This window comes from Halichoerus grypus, chromosome 2 (genome assembly GCF_964656455.1).
Source record: "Halichoerus grypus chromosome 2, mHalGry1.hap1.1, whole genome shotgun sequence".
In the NCBI taxonomy this organism is placed as follows: Eukaryota; Metazoa; Chordata; class Mammalia; order Carnivora; family Phocidae; genus Halichoerus; species Halichoerus grypus.
The window spans coordinates 106975918-106990216 of NC_135713.1; the positions used below are offsets into that span (position 1 = coordinate 106975918).

Consider the following 14299-nt stretch of genomic DNA (forward strand, 5'->3'; position numbering starts at 1 on the left):
TGAGAATACAAAAGGCTTACTTTTCTCAATAATAAAAATTTGATTAGCATGTATTTTAAGTTCATATAAAAGACATAAAACTATTTTGTATTTTCCTCTGTTTCTACAAAATCTCAATTATATCCTTCAAAGCAGCTTTGTCAAAATGATGGTTTCAAAACATGTTCCTTTGTCATTGAGCCTGTGAGCCTGGGGAAACCAGATAAGCTTGCTACTTCCCAAAAGTTGGCAAGTGTGCCTGCATGGTCAGGGAATGCAAGCTGAAACAAGGAGACAGGGGTGAGTAACAGAGGAGGAGCATGGTTTAACAATGATCACACCAGTCAGGGAGAGAAATTTGGGCTACTACTCCATTCTTTGTAATAAGTCCTACTTGTATAACTTTTTTTTTAAAGATTTTATTTATTTATTTGAGAGAATGAGATAGAGAGAGCATGAGAAGGGGGAGGGTCAGAGGGAGAAGCAGACTCCCTGCCGAGCAGGGAGCCCGATGCGGGACTCAATCCCGGGACTCCAGGACCATAACCTGAGCCAAAGGCAGTCGCTTAACCAACTGAGCCACCCAGGCGCCCCTACTTGTATAATTTTTAAGAACTGAGAATGAAGTCCATTCCTCCCACTGAGTAAGAAATTATGCACAAACTGTACACTTAATCATACTAATATGCTTTCATACAATAGTTGTAAAGACAATCCTACGTATCACAACAAAAAATTTCCATCCCTGCAAATAGAGCAATTTTAAGTACCTGATCAGGTGTCAAAAATTTAGGGTCTAATTTACATTTAAAAGTTATTTTGATAACAAAAACATTAATCTAATATATGTATAGGCTTAATAAGTCCTAATACAACAATAAGTAATTGACATTGGTGTACCCAATGAGTTTTATTATATAAAACAATGCATAGTTTCTTCACTTAATAATAAAACAACATTAGATTTAATTAAAACAGTCAAAACAAAAAGTCATGTAGATAATGGTCAATGGCACAGGGATTTAAAGACTGCAGAAGTTAACAACATTATTTTACAAACTTAAAAAATTTTAAAGCTACTGCCATGGATTTAAAGCTAATTGCCCTAGGATAACAGATTTCTTATTCCTCTGTTTAGAAAAATATAAAACCTATTTAGTTAAAACAAAAGAAAAAAAAAAGGGAGATCTCCAGGTATTAGGTAGATGACAGGCTTAGTTAGGTAAAAGACAGATTTCACCTGTTGCGCTTCTGGAATAGGGTATGGGAACCCTGGACACAGGGCAAGAAGGATCTAGAGCTGAGAGCCGTAAACGTCAGACAATTTTCATTCAATCCAGCTTTATGTTTTTTGTCATACTTTATAGTATTATATTCTTAATATTTTTCTTTAATTTGGCTTGTTTTTCTTTCAATATCCACTTCTCCTTTACCCTAAAAAATACCATGAAATGCTTGACTTACACTACAGTTGACCCCTGAACAATGTGGGGGGGTAGAGTCACCAACCTCTCTATGTAGTGGAAAACCAACCTAATGTTAACTCTACTGGAATTAAAATAAAATGAAAAATAATTTAAAAAAAAGAAAATCCACCTAATGCTTTTGGCTAACTACTAATAGCTTACTGTAAAAACTACTAATAGTCTACTCTTGACCAGAAGGCTTACTGATAACATAAATAGTCGATTAACATACATTTTATATGCTATATGTATTCTATATTGTATTCTTACAATAAAGTGAGCCAAAAAAGAGAAAATGTTATTAAGAAAATCATAAAGAAAAAAGACACCTATAGTATTGTATTTATTTATTGAAAAAAATCCATATATAAGTGGACCTGCAAATTTCAAACCCATGCTGTTCAAGTGTCAACGGTAGTTGTATTTTTTGTTTAAACACATATAAAACAGATATTTACAATTTCAATGGGTATCTTTGTATCACCTAAAGTCATCTTGCAGATCACACCTGGGACACCACACTATTCTACAGAGACAGGCCAGCAACATACATGGTGATACAGGACACAGGAGTCAACATAACCAGTAAGAAATTCCTGTGGATGGGAAATGGCTGATAAATACCAGGTCTTTCCTGGAGAAACTTCATGTCTTTTCCTAGTTCTACTTGCAGCCAGACAAATGGCTAACTCCAGGCCTTGAGCAGAGTGGGTTTAAGATGAGTCTGGAACATCTTGCTATGCCAGAAAGTAAGAGAATTCTCAAAAAATAAATAAATAAATAAAAGAGGGGCCTGTCACAGGAACTTGAGCCAGCTTACAGGGGTTGATATTTGCTAAATCTGGGATAAATCTGAGCACCAAAATAATTAAGGAATTACAGACCAGCTATTCTCAAATTGTTGTGGGGAACTCTATGGGGTGCCAATGACCCTTTTAAGGGGATTGTGAGGCCAACACTACTTTAATAATAATACTAAGAATGTTATCTGCCTTTTTCACTTCCATTCTTTCATGAATGTACAGTGGAGTTTTCCAGAGGCTACATGTGATATAGCAACAGACTGAATAGGAAGCAGATATGAAAAACTCCAGCTGTCTTTTATTAAGCTAGACATCAGGAAGACTTATAAAACATAAAGCAATGCTACCCTTTTCTCTAAATGTTTCTGTTTGGGAAAGTATAGTTATTTCTGATAAAAAAATGCATTCTTTATGTAAACAACAAAAAAAATTTTCTTATGTAATAGATTACTAGTTTCATTTTTATTTTTTTAATGATTTATTTTTTAGAGAGAGAGAGAGAACAAGTGGGAGGAGGGGCAGAGGGAGAGAATCTTCAAGCAGATTCCCCACTGTGCATGGAGCCCAACAAGGGACTCAATCTCATGACCCATGACAGCATGACCCAAGCTGAAAGCAAGAGTCAGACGTTCAACCGACTGAGCCACCCAGGCGCCCTGTACTAGTTTTATTTTTAAAGAATTAATAAACACTTAAAATTTGGTTTTAGTTTCAATATAAATATAAATACATCTCATAAACAAAGCTCTTTCAATAATTGTGAAAAGTTTAAAGAGATCCTGAGACCAAAATGCTTGAGAAATAAATATGCTACTAGGAAAAAAAAAAGGAATCCATAAAGCCAAACCACTAAAAGGTAGAGATAAATAGATGGATAAATAAACTGGGGAGGTAAAAGGGCTCTTGCTTACCACAGTACTGAATTGTAAATGTAGAAGAAGTGCCAGAACTGAAAAACCATCATTTTGTAACCATCACGGTAAAAGGCCAGTTCTGGTAAGAATCAGTAATGGAAAGGGATTTTCTGTTTTATTTGGAAGTAATTTCCCCTTCCTCTGTATATAGGGTGTTCTTACAATTTGAAAGGTGAGTAAGGCTTACATCTTAAAAGACAGTTGGGTTAGAAATTATAAAATTTCTAATTTGATACCTATAAATACTGCCTTCATAGGAAGTGACCCTGTAAGTAAGACCCTTGACAGGTACCAGTCACAGGCAGGTAACACCAACAGTCCTAAAGAATGAGACAGCTGACTTAGGCATTTCTCCTTCTTTAGGCCACTGCACCTTCCCTAGTCCAGGGAAGATATTTGGGCAGCCTTTAATCTTTAAATTTTGGAGCTTCAGAACTCATAAGGTATCTGTCACACTGGAGGAGGGATTTTCTTCTACTATTACCAAATCAAAGGTGGAGGCCTACATTGGTTGTAACCCATAAGCACATAAATCCTTGGTGATGTTTCCAACCAGCTGCCTACTTCCAGCCCAGTATTTCCCACTGGTGGGGCAGCAGGAGGGGAGATGAATGCTTCTGGAGGTCACTCCAGGGTGGAAAAAAGATGTTCGGTTGACTGAGGTGACGCATCTCTGAGACAGCTATGCCCCTGTAAATAAGCAAGACTGATCTTGACAGGAGCACCTGGCTTGGAGAACTAGGATAGCCAAGGTTAAGATCCTTTCTGTCTGACTAATGTCTGGCCCTTTACCTCACTGGCAGTGATCAGAGCAACCAGGTGATAATCCTAAATCAGTTTGTCTGGTGATACAGAAATGACTGAATTTTGCATACGAAAGGAGGCTTAGAAGTGTTGGTGCATAATACATGAAAGTGAGGGCTACTGAAAGCCAAGAACCACACACTCCACTGGTTAGATTTGGGGACTTTTAACCTTGTTATGATGAAGCATCAAAAATTAAAAAAAAACATTAATTAAGAGTACTAAAATAAGAATTCTTATACTGAAAGCCATTTTCACATATGACTTAAAGGATAATCTGACTGAAGTTACTCAGATGTAACATCTATTTCTTAAGAGCCTGCTATGTACCAGGAAGTGTTTAGGTATCTTCCATATATTATCTCTTGTCTTTAAAACATCTTTCACAGATGAGGGAAAAAAAAGCATAGGATGATTAGCTTATCCAAATGTACATAGTCAATTAAAGTAGTACAGCCAGCATTTGAACCTAAGGATTTTTATTGACTTCTACCCTTAAGCATTTCCCATTTAAGATTTTAAAATTAGCATTTACAAAGTTTGCATAAAGTGTCATTACAGATACCCAGTTAAAAACTAACATTTTATTCATAATCTTAGGCTATTATTTTCCCATAGTGACAAATGAGGCATTTCTGCTCGAAAATGTGATGATTCTATAATTTGACATATTCTACATATATTTATATGAGCATGGATGACTATCTCAGCAGGTCTCAGCAGGTAATACTTTTTTTTAAAGCAATTAAAGAGGCCTTCCAGATAAGCTTTCAGAATTTTTAAGACGGCCAACTAGTTCAATGGATTACCTAAAATCTTATTAGCTTCTTCATACTTACAGGTTTCCCAAAAGGAATCTCTGCTTCTATCTTAGAAAATCCAAAATTAACTCTTTAAATCTGACTTCATTAATTTTTTAAAAGCCATAAATACAATTTGCAAAACTGAAGTCTGAAAGTACATGTGAAGAACATAATTAAAAAAAAAAGAGATGAACGTATTGCAAATTTGTGCCTGTGTTTTCACTTGGACAATAAACTCATTTATTGTTTATTTTTCAAATTCCCTAGTAATCTTATATGCAAACAAAAACTTAAAGTTCTAAAATTATGTTGTTATTTATCCAACAAATGTATATTGAATTGTCAATTGTATTAATCCAAGAAGATTTATAGTAAAAAATGATGTAGATTTTCTGAATGCATTCCCAAATCAAGCATGAGGGTCCTAGAAATGTCTAGTATTTTACTGCATTTACTTTCTATCTATGAATACTACAGAAATCAAACATTTCTGTGTAAAAATCATTTATTTTCCAAATGGCAAGGAATTTTTGACCCTCAGAAAAAGGACAGCTGTAATTACACTTGCTCCCCTACCCCCAAAAGGAGGTAAACATTAAAAAGAATTCAAATGATAGATTCATGACTATTTAGTCCATGTAATAATGTGTTCACTCTGAAGAAAAAAAAGAGAAACAGTCTTTTCAGGTTTTGATTGACATGCAAGTAATCAGTTTTTGAAAGTACATTATTCACCTAATACATTCTACAACTCTTTGTAAGGTTAAATTACCTCCAATGTATAAAGCATATTTATAATTAAGAATTTGAACATTTAACAAAATAAATGTTTTGTTAAACAAGAAAACTAACATTCAGTGATCCTGTTATGATGTCTGAATTATGACTTAGGAGTTAAAATGTCTTAAATATGCATACAAAGGGAAGGAATAAAAGGGGGCGCTAAAATTTTTTTAGCTAAATTAAATAGGCTTTAAGATATATCATATGGCAATTCCAGGCTTTAAAAGGACTATTTTTTTTAAAAGAGTTTATTTATTTATTTGAGACCAAGAGCACGGGTGAGCGGGGAAGAGGGGCAGAGGGAGAGGGAGAAGAAGACTCCCCACTGAGCAGAGAGCCAGATGCAGGACTCAATCCCAGGACCTGGAGATCATGACCTGAGCCGAAGGCAGAGGCTGAACTGACTAAGCCATCCAGGAGCCCCTTAAAAAGGCTATTTTACAGTGAGGAAATTTATGACTGAAAAATCCTCATTTTATTTTTAGTGACAATCACTATCTAAAGCAAGTAAATTCTAATCTGGTACATCCTTAATATAAAAGGGAATAATATTTTCCCCTCTCAAAATTAGCACACACTCATAGTATAGTATAAACCAATATAATCAAGTATTTGATTTTCACTTTGAGAGTCTAACTTGAACAACTGGGGCTATCAATAGGTAAAGAGAAAAACGGAAGGAATAAACAAACAGTGGCAGATATTACTAGAATTTAGAGAATTAGAAAATTATGCCACTTGTAAAGCTTGGGCCTAGCCCAAACTTTATTTTCAGATTTGAAATGTAGAAGATATGGCTGGTTATTTGATTGATTTCTGGATCCAAAGAGTTTTATAGAAATCGGGTAGTACTTGGGTATTTTACCAAAGATCATAAAAGAGTCAAGGGGCGCCTGCGTGGCTCAGTCGTTGGGCGTCTGCCTTCGGTTCGGGTCATGACCCCAGGGTCCTGGGATCGGGCCCCGCGTCGGGCTCCTTACTCGGCCGGGAGCCTGCTTCTCCCTCTCCCACTCCCCCTGCTTATGTTCCCTCTCTTGCTGTGTTTCTCTCTCTGTCAAATAAATAAAATCTTAAAAAAAATAAAAATAAAAAATAAAAAAATAAGAGTCGAGGACTGCTCTATTAGCTACTCTTACTAATTCACAGAATATATGACAGTTTTAAATATGAATAATTTAGTGAAAATAAATAGAGTACATTTTGTGGCGCATTAGTCTTAATTTTTAAAAATATATATTTATTTATTAATCCATGAAATTACTAATACCCTTCATTAATCTATTTAATTTAGTTACCATCAGGCACTATTTAACATTAATGAATAGAAATCTGTTTTGATATAGAAAGAAATCACATAATCATCTAATGAACTGTGATATTCATCAGCTTAAAAGGAACTATTCCAGTATTTGTGAACTAGATCCTGAGTATAATCCTGGGCTCAGCTGGCAAAAGGTTGAGGTGTCAATAATTTTCAAACTCTTCTTTAAAAATATCTTCAATAGAGGTTGAATTTATGAAACTGCTCAAAGCAGAGCTTCTATAGTTGAGGCAGGGGTCTACAACACTACTTCACCTTTTGTCCCCTCCCCTTCCCTGGAGGCAACCTCCTCACACTCTGGAGAGCCAACAAGCCCTATGAGTATCACGGATTCAGACCCAGTATCGCACTTTTGAGACTGTGAAATGCATTCAAGCACATGTATTGGTTCCCTAAACAAAATCAAGATCTTATGAACGGCAGAAAGAGCATCATGTATTTTGCTTCTCCTTACCTTTCACAGAGTTCATCAAGCCATCTGTCACAAACTCCTGAGTAATAAGGTAGAAGACAATGCACGATTTTTCTGGCAGTTCCATAGTCTGAGGAAATCAAAGGCCTACTTCAGATGTGGAGCTCTGATTTAAGGCTGGAGCATGACTTAAGGCCTGCTTCCAGTGTTTAGACAAGATGAGTTCAGTGAGAAATCATTCTCTCACTTGGAAGCAAGAAGTCTTAGGAACACATAAAAAAGTCTGTATAGCAAAGAGGGAGAAACAACTCTTGGATTCACAAGTCCTCAAGGAGGCAGGCCTTCACTGGAGAAGCACTGGCAACACTTCCTTCAGCCCCTCAAACCTAGAGGATCCAGTGAGGGGGAAGAATTTGGGGTAGTCTAAGGCCAACCCGAGCAATGAAAAGACAGACAGGAAAGGAAAGAAATTCTAGTAAGAGCAATTTATTTATAGTATCCCATTATTTTAGTCATTAGTTTTAGCCTTCTCTACAATAAAACTTTACCTTGGCTAATAACTAATAAAACTGGATAACATAAATTTTACCTACGTTCTCTACTCCAGTTCACTGGCAGAAAGAAAGGCTAATACACTGTGACTTCACCAAAAGGAAGCCTGTAGAGTTATGAAAAGTAAAGGTTGGTCACATTTTGCTTGTGCAGGCTGCAATAAAGAGTGTTATCCTGCTATTTTTCCCTACTTATTTCTTACTTTTCATTGATGTTCAAAAAGATTAAGACTATAGTCACAAATAGTGAAGATCTGCAAAATGGTTAATATTACTTTCAGATAGGTGTGTCCAAATACATTGTGCAACAACGTAGACTACTTCTACTCAAGGGTGTACTTGGTAATGCATATCAGGATACTTAACCTACAAACGAATCAAATAATCAGTTTTAAGAATTTTTTATTCTTAGTAATAAATAAAGTTTAACATTTTTCCTACTTCTTTAAAAGATTCCAGGGTCCAGATATCATCAATTTTAGTCTAATTTTGCAAAATATCAATAACATTATGTTAATATAGTTTATTAATTTTATCTGACTTATTTAGGAGATGAACACAATATTTATTGAGCAACCATTATGTATATGGTACTTATTAGATACTTTTTATTTTCTTGTTTAATTCTCACAATAATCTTTATTTTTATAATTGAGTATACTAAAGCTCAAAGGAAATATTATGGATGAGAAAAGGTGTGTTTTCAATTTTATATCTAATTTTTACACAGAAATTTAAGAAAATGTACTAATACAGTCACCTCTTCTGCTACAAAACCTGATGTATCAACATCATCCACATATAATCAAATTCATACTGCGTCCCTTATTTTTTTCCTACCTCCCTTTAACAATCCAGTTTAAAACCACTTTACATATACTTCCCAAATCTTCCTTTTGTTTTGAGAACTGAGAACAACCTAACTATTGTATGACAACATCACCACCTATTGGCTGCAAAGGGATTGGGATAATCTGCTTCCTTACCCTTCAGAAAGACTAATGCATAATTTGAGTTCTCCTTATCTTCTGCCTTTTATTTACACCTATTTGAAAAAAATTTCAGCTGAGTTAAGTCCACTTAAAAACATTTTTTTCCTCATAAGTACATCTTTTGTCTCCATCTCTCCTTTTAAAAATCTGTAGAGTTATTGCATCTCTTGATTCCATTGCTAATGAGTCTGTGTTTTTGCTAATGTGCAGCAATTCAGATGAACTGTGGATTAAAAGCAATGTGAATTATTCTGGAAATTGAACTACCATTTATAACACAATTTCAATGGGAAAATGTGTTGAATTTAAGCAAGCTGCTTACATGGAACTTTTGGAATTCAAGTAATTTGTAGGTTGGAAACTTGTTATAATACTAAAACATGTAAAAGTATTAAGTCTTTCACTGTGGTTTCCAAGGCAAATAAAGGAATAGAATTGTAACACAAAGCAGTCCAGCATATATCCCAGCCCCCCTCAAAGCTGATAAACATCTTGTCCTGTGGAATTTGAATCTTGTACTACACAGAGTGGAACACTCAAATATTTGTTGATAATAATGATGAGGTCCATTGCTACTTTGCAGTGGCTCATTAAAGTTACACCAGTGATATAGGAAGGAACAGCTTCCATTACTTTTTTTTAAGATTTTATATATTTATTTGACAGAGAGAGAGGGCACAAGCAGGGGGAGTGGCAGGCAGAGGCAGAGGGAGAAGCAGGCTCCCCGCTGAGCAAGGAGCCCTATGTGAGACTCAATCCCAAGGCCCCGGGTTCATGACCTGAGCCGAAGGCAGTCGCTTAACCAACTGAGCCACCCAGGCACCCCCAGCTTCCATTATTTTGTCTTTTATCTCTATGATGAAAACTACCAGGATAACATTTATAACTCTAATCACTTAATGAGCTCTAATCATGAACTTTTGTTTAAAGCAATGTTCTAGGGGCACCTGGGTGGCTCAGTTGGTTAAGCGACTGCCTTCGGCTCAGGTCATGATCCTGGAGTCCCAGGATCGAGTCCCGCATTGGGCTCCCTGCTCAGCGGGGGGTCTGCTTCTCCCTCTGACCCTCTTCCCTCTCGTGCTCTCTGTCTCTCATTCTCTCTCTCAAATAAATAAATAAAATCTTTAAAGCAATGTTCTATTTGGATGTCCTTACACTTCTGTGGCAGAGAGTTCTATATCTTCCTGTAGTATGTCCTAAGTATCTAATCCTTGAAGTCCTATCTTTATGGTAAGCCCTGTGAATTCCCATCTGAGGAAATTTTGTGCTGAAACAGGAGAAACACGTAAGATTGCTCAAGCAAATTGGTCATTATGAAGTCACTTTTGTTGCTGGTACCAATCAAGCAGCAACGTGTTTTTGTCCCTTGGTCTGTGCCCTGCACCTCAGTTCTAGAAACTGCTCCTGAAATTCTATTTTGAGTCCATTTTTTTAGGCAGGAAAAGACCTTCACTGCCCATAAAATACTGTAACCAAAAGTGTTCTCACTGGCATAGACAGAGCCTATTCTTGATTAGAAAGACAGACCCTATTCCCTTACACTGAGACCTTTCTGTGGCCTAATCCTGACATCCAATGCCCAGGTATATGACTTTCTCCTCACTGTTAACTATATTCCAGCCTTGCAAATCACCTGCCCAGCACTACTTTATTGGCTCCCCAAGACTTTGGAAACCTATGGTGTTGGCTGTTCCATCAGTAATTATGACATCCATCTCTCCCTATCCCCCACTGCTTTGCCTTTCAAATCTCTCAAATCCTTTGATAGTACTACATTTTACTCATTTCCTAATTCAAAAACTTCATTTGTTTTTATAATATGAATATATTTAACACTACACTTTTATGGTTAGGTTGACAAATATTGTTATGTTTTTTACCACAACAGAAATTTTGTTTGGAAGTTGACTTCTGCTGATAAAGTACAAGCGGGAAAGGGCAGAGGGATTTGAGCCGGGTGGTCAGGCGACCTACCACACCAGGGCCTGCTGTCACTGCTGCTTGCTGGCCGCCTTGCTGGCAAGGTCCTTGGCCTTCTCCTTTGCCATCCCTTGGCTTCCTTGGCTTTCTCAACAAGGGTCTTGGAAGGGGCCTCCCCTTGCAGCTTGGTCAAGATGTATTCAAAGCCCTTCACAGTCTTGGTCAAAGTGCTTGGGAACAGGGTGAGGCCAAATTCCCGGACAGCTCTGGAGACACCAAATAAGCTAGAGGAGACCCGGGCTTCCTGGCGGATTTCGGTCCAGCCCCTGTTCTCAGAGTTCATACAGTAAACACATCGTTCCTCCACCACTGTCAGCTGGGCATGGTTGATGTTCCAGGTGAAGGTGGTCATGGTCTGGTTCTACGGGTCCACAACAGAATCCTCTAGGATGTACACTACACTGACCGAGCAATGTTGGCACGAAACCGTCGCTGGGCCCTCGAAGGGTACCCTGTTGGTGTCGGTCAGGAGACCCTGCGACAGGAGCTCCTGGTCAGGGGTCACCTCCCGGTACACCATGTCTTCCCCCAAGACATGTCTGCTATCGGGATTTGGGCACCGCTGCCACAAGGCAGCAGACATGTGGTCCCAGGAACTCCAGACCACGCTCTGGCCCAGGAAATACTTCACCACCAGCAAGGCACCTCAGCACCCGTGCATCAGCATGGGGGTGCGGAGGCCGGGCAGGGGCTCGGGGCAAGTCCACCAGGCCCGCAGCTCATTCCCCTCAGCGCCGCACCCATGCGGCTGCCACCGCCCTGAGGCGCTGTCTGCCACAACTGAACATTTTTAGAACTGTTTTTTAAAAACATCAATTGATTTTACTACTGGCTCCCTCCTCACCAATGCCAACCTTTTAACAACAAAAATATACTAATGTTCCTCTGATTTGTTCCTTTTATTTTAATGCTTACACCACCATTCTTATCCAGGCTCTTCTTATTTCGTGCTCATATTAACTGAAAATTCTTTCCAACCATACTGTATTCTGGTGTCTATTATTTATTGTTCAGAAGTCCTTTCTTTAGGGAACCATTCACTATTTCTTTCTTTTGATCTTGCTCTGTCCATTGAAGTTGGCGTGGGGCGGGGGGCTATTACCCCTCTATCTAGAGGTGGGATTGTGAACTAAATTTGGCCATAGTATTACAAACCTTTAGCCACAAAAACTATTTCAGGAATGGGCACATGACACAGCTGGGCCAATCAGCATTTCCTTAGCTATTTTGCTGGAGGTCCAGGAAAGACTCTTAACCTCTATGATCACAACTTATAAAGATCACACAGACCTGAAACTGCTGGGGCCATCTATCTTACACTGTGGAGAAAACCCATCTATGAGTGAAGCTAATAGAGTCATGTGATAGAGAAAACCTAGCCTCATGATATTGAGCACTTGAATCTAGTTCAACTTCTGTTCAGTTATATTTTCTAAAATATTCTATTAGTTAGGGTAGGCTAAACTGTGGTAGCAAATGGACTCTAAAAATAAAGTAGCTTAAATAAGAAGTATATCTCTTTCTTATGGAACTGTCCTGGGTGGATGCTCAGGTAGGCCAGCTCTTCCCACAAAGTCACTTAAGGATCCAGCCATCTTCAACACATGATTTCCAAGGTTTCCCAGAGCACTGCCTTTTCATTCAGCCAGAAAGAAGAAAGAGCACGAGAAACAAAAGGAGATTGTACTGGTGAGGCCAGGGAGTGACTCACCTCACTTCCGGTGACAATACCCTAGAGAAAACCTGGTCATATAGCCACACCTAATTTTAAAGGAAACTGGTAAATGCAATCTACCTATGTGTCCAGGAAGGAGATAGTGGATTTTGGTGGAAAGCTAGTGGTCTTTACAAATATACTCCTGGATAAATCTAAATCAACAAAGATACTGAATACCAGGCCATCTCATATTGGCCCCAGAAAGACCGTTACTGAATTTAAAAATCTGGTAAAATATTATTACCCATATTTTAGTGCTATCATAAAAAATACTCCAGAAAGAAACATAATAAATCTATCAAAAGATGTTGTCAAGGATACTTGTTCATTACATTGCATAAAGTCTAATCATAAAAACCATGGGAAAAGTCACATCAAATCTCAGTACTAAGAATAATAGAAAAATAACAAGTATCATTTTTCTCTTATAGGACTAAGAAAGATTAGAAACACTGACCCGAGGGTGCAAGAAAATTAACAGGTTCTTATGCTGTTGGGAATGTAAATTAGCCAGTATGAATTATGTTACCAAGTGTTTCCTTTTCTGAACTACTGAGAAGTTAGAGTGTGGCCAAAAATGATCTCTAGTGGGGTATTTACATGAGATTTTTGTACTTTCTTTATTCGTTGATCATTTTTTTAATAAGAAATGTGTATTTTTTTCAGAATAAAAGTAAAATGAGGTTATGTTTATTTTTGGAAGACAAAAAATAGTCGTATTGCTTCAAAATAGCTGTTTAGATGACCAATCTCATAGCCATGGTGAAGTTCTGACCAGAAGGCTGTCCCTTTTTGAGTTGGTTGCTACAAAGCCCAGAGATGCATTTGCAGTCCACTCTGAGAAAATGTGCAGGTAACTGGAGTTTACATTACAGCCTCATATCTGGCTCCACTTTTCCCTCACCCTGATTTTACTTTCTCCCTTCAGTGCAATTTTATACCTCTATCTTCGAGTCTTCAATCTCATATCTCTTCTAGAAGAAGGAAGAGAATGATTTTATGGCACAGTTTTATTGTATCACAACTCTATCACTCTTCCTATATAAATCTTAAAATTCCACAATGCATATATTTTTCTTAAAAAGAAAATCCAAAATTTTCACCTTAGTGTTTACTCATTTAAAAAAATACAAAATTTTAAAATACATTTTAAAAATACAATAAATATTTATTTATATAAACACATATATACACACATACATTGAATTCCTAGGTCTAACACTGTGCTGTATATGGAAGAAAGAAAGAAGGCTCACGTTACTCACAGTCTGGTTCAATGATCCCAGTATTTTTTTTTTTTTCAGGATAACACACATCAGAAAACCTAATGGCCTCACATTCCCAGAGGCCTACCAAGACGTATGCTATGTACAACTTGCAGCATGATAGCAACAACTTTGTCTCTGATCTGAGACATAATGGTGGTCTCAGGGATCAGATGGTTAAGAATACAGATTCACTATAATACAGAGAGATAAGTGTAAGAGAGAAAATGCTATCTGCTATGATACCACACAGAAAAAAATAAGGAACCTGGAATTGTGGAGTATAAAGAAATGGGAAACTTTCTGTAAGAGATATTCATCAAATAGGAGTCAGGCAGACAAAGGAGGAGGGAAACAGATTTGAAGGACCATTCCAGAAAATGGAAAATTACAAAGACAACTGGATTTTACAAAGAGAAGATGGTGAAAATATTTCTGAATAGAAATTACTTGAATAGATGCTACTTTAAACAGGATGTCATCTTTTCGGCACCACTGAAAAATCAGCT

The 14299-nt window shown here is 37.4% G+C and overlaps 1 protein-coding gene and 1 pseudogene across 1 annotated transcript in view; both read right to left on the minus strand.

The window, feature by feature from the left end:
* The window catches only part of NDUFAF2 (NADH:ubiquinone oxidoreductase complex assembly factor 2), a 149410-nt gene that overhangs the window by 57635 nt on the left and 77476 nt on the right, over positions 1-14299 (minus strand). The window lies entirely within an intron of this gene.
* On the minus strand, positions 10799-13942 carry LOC118541428 (PRELI domain-containing protein 1, mitochondrial pseudogene; annotated as a pseudogene).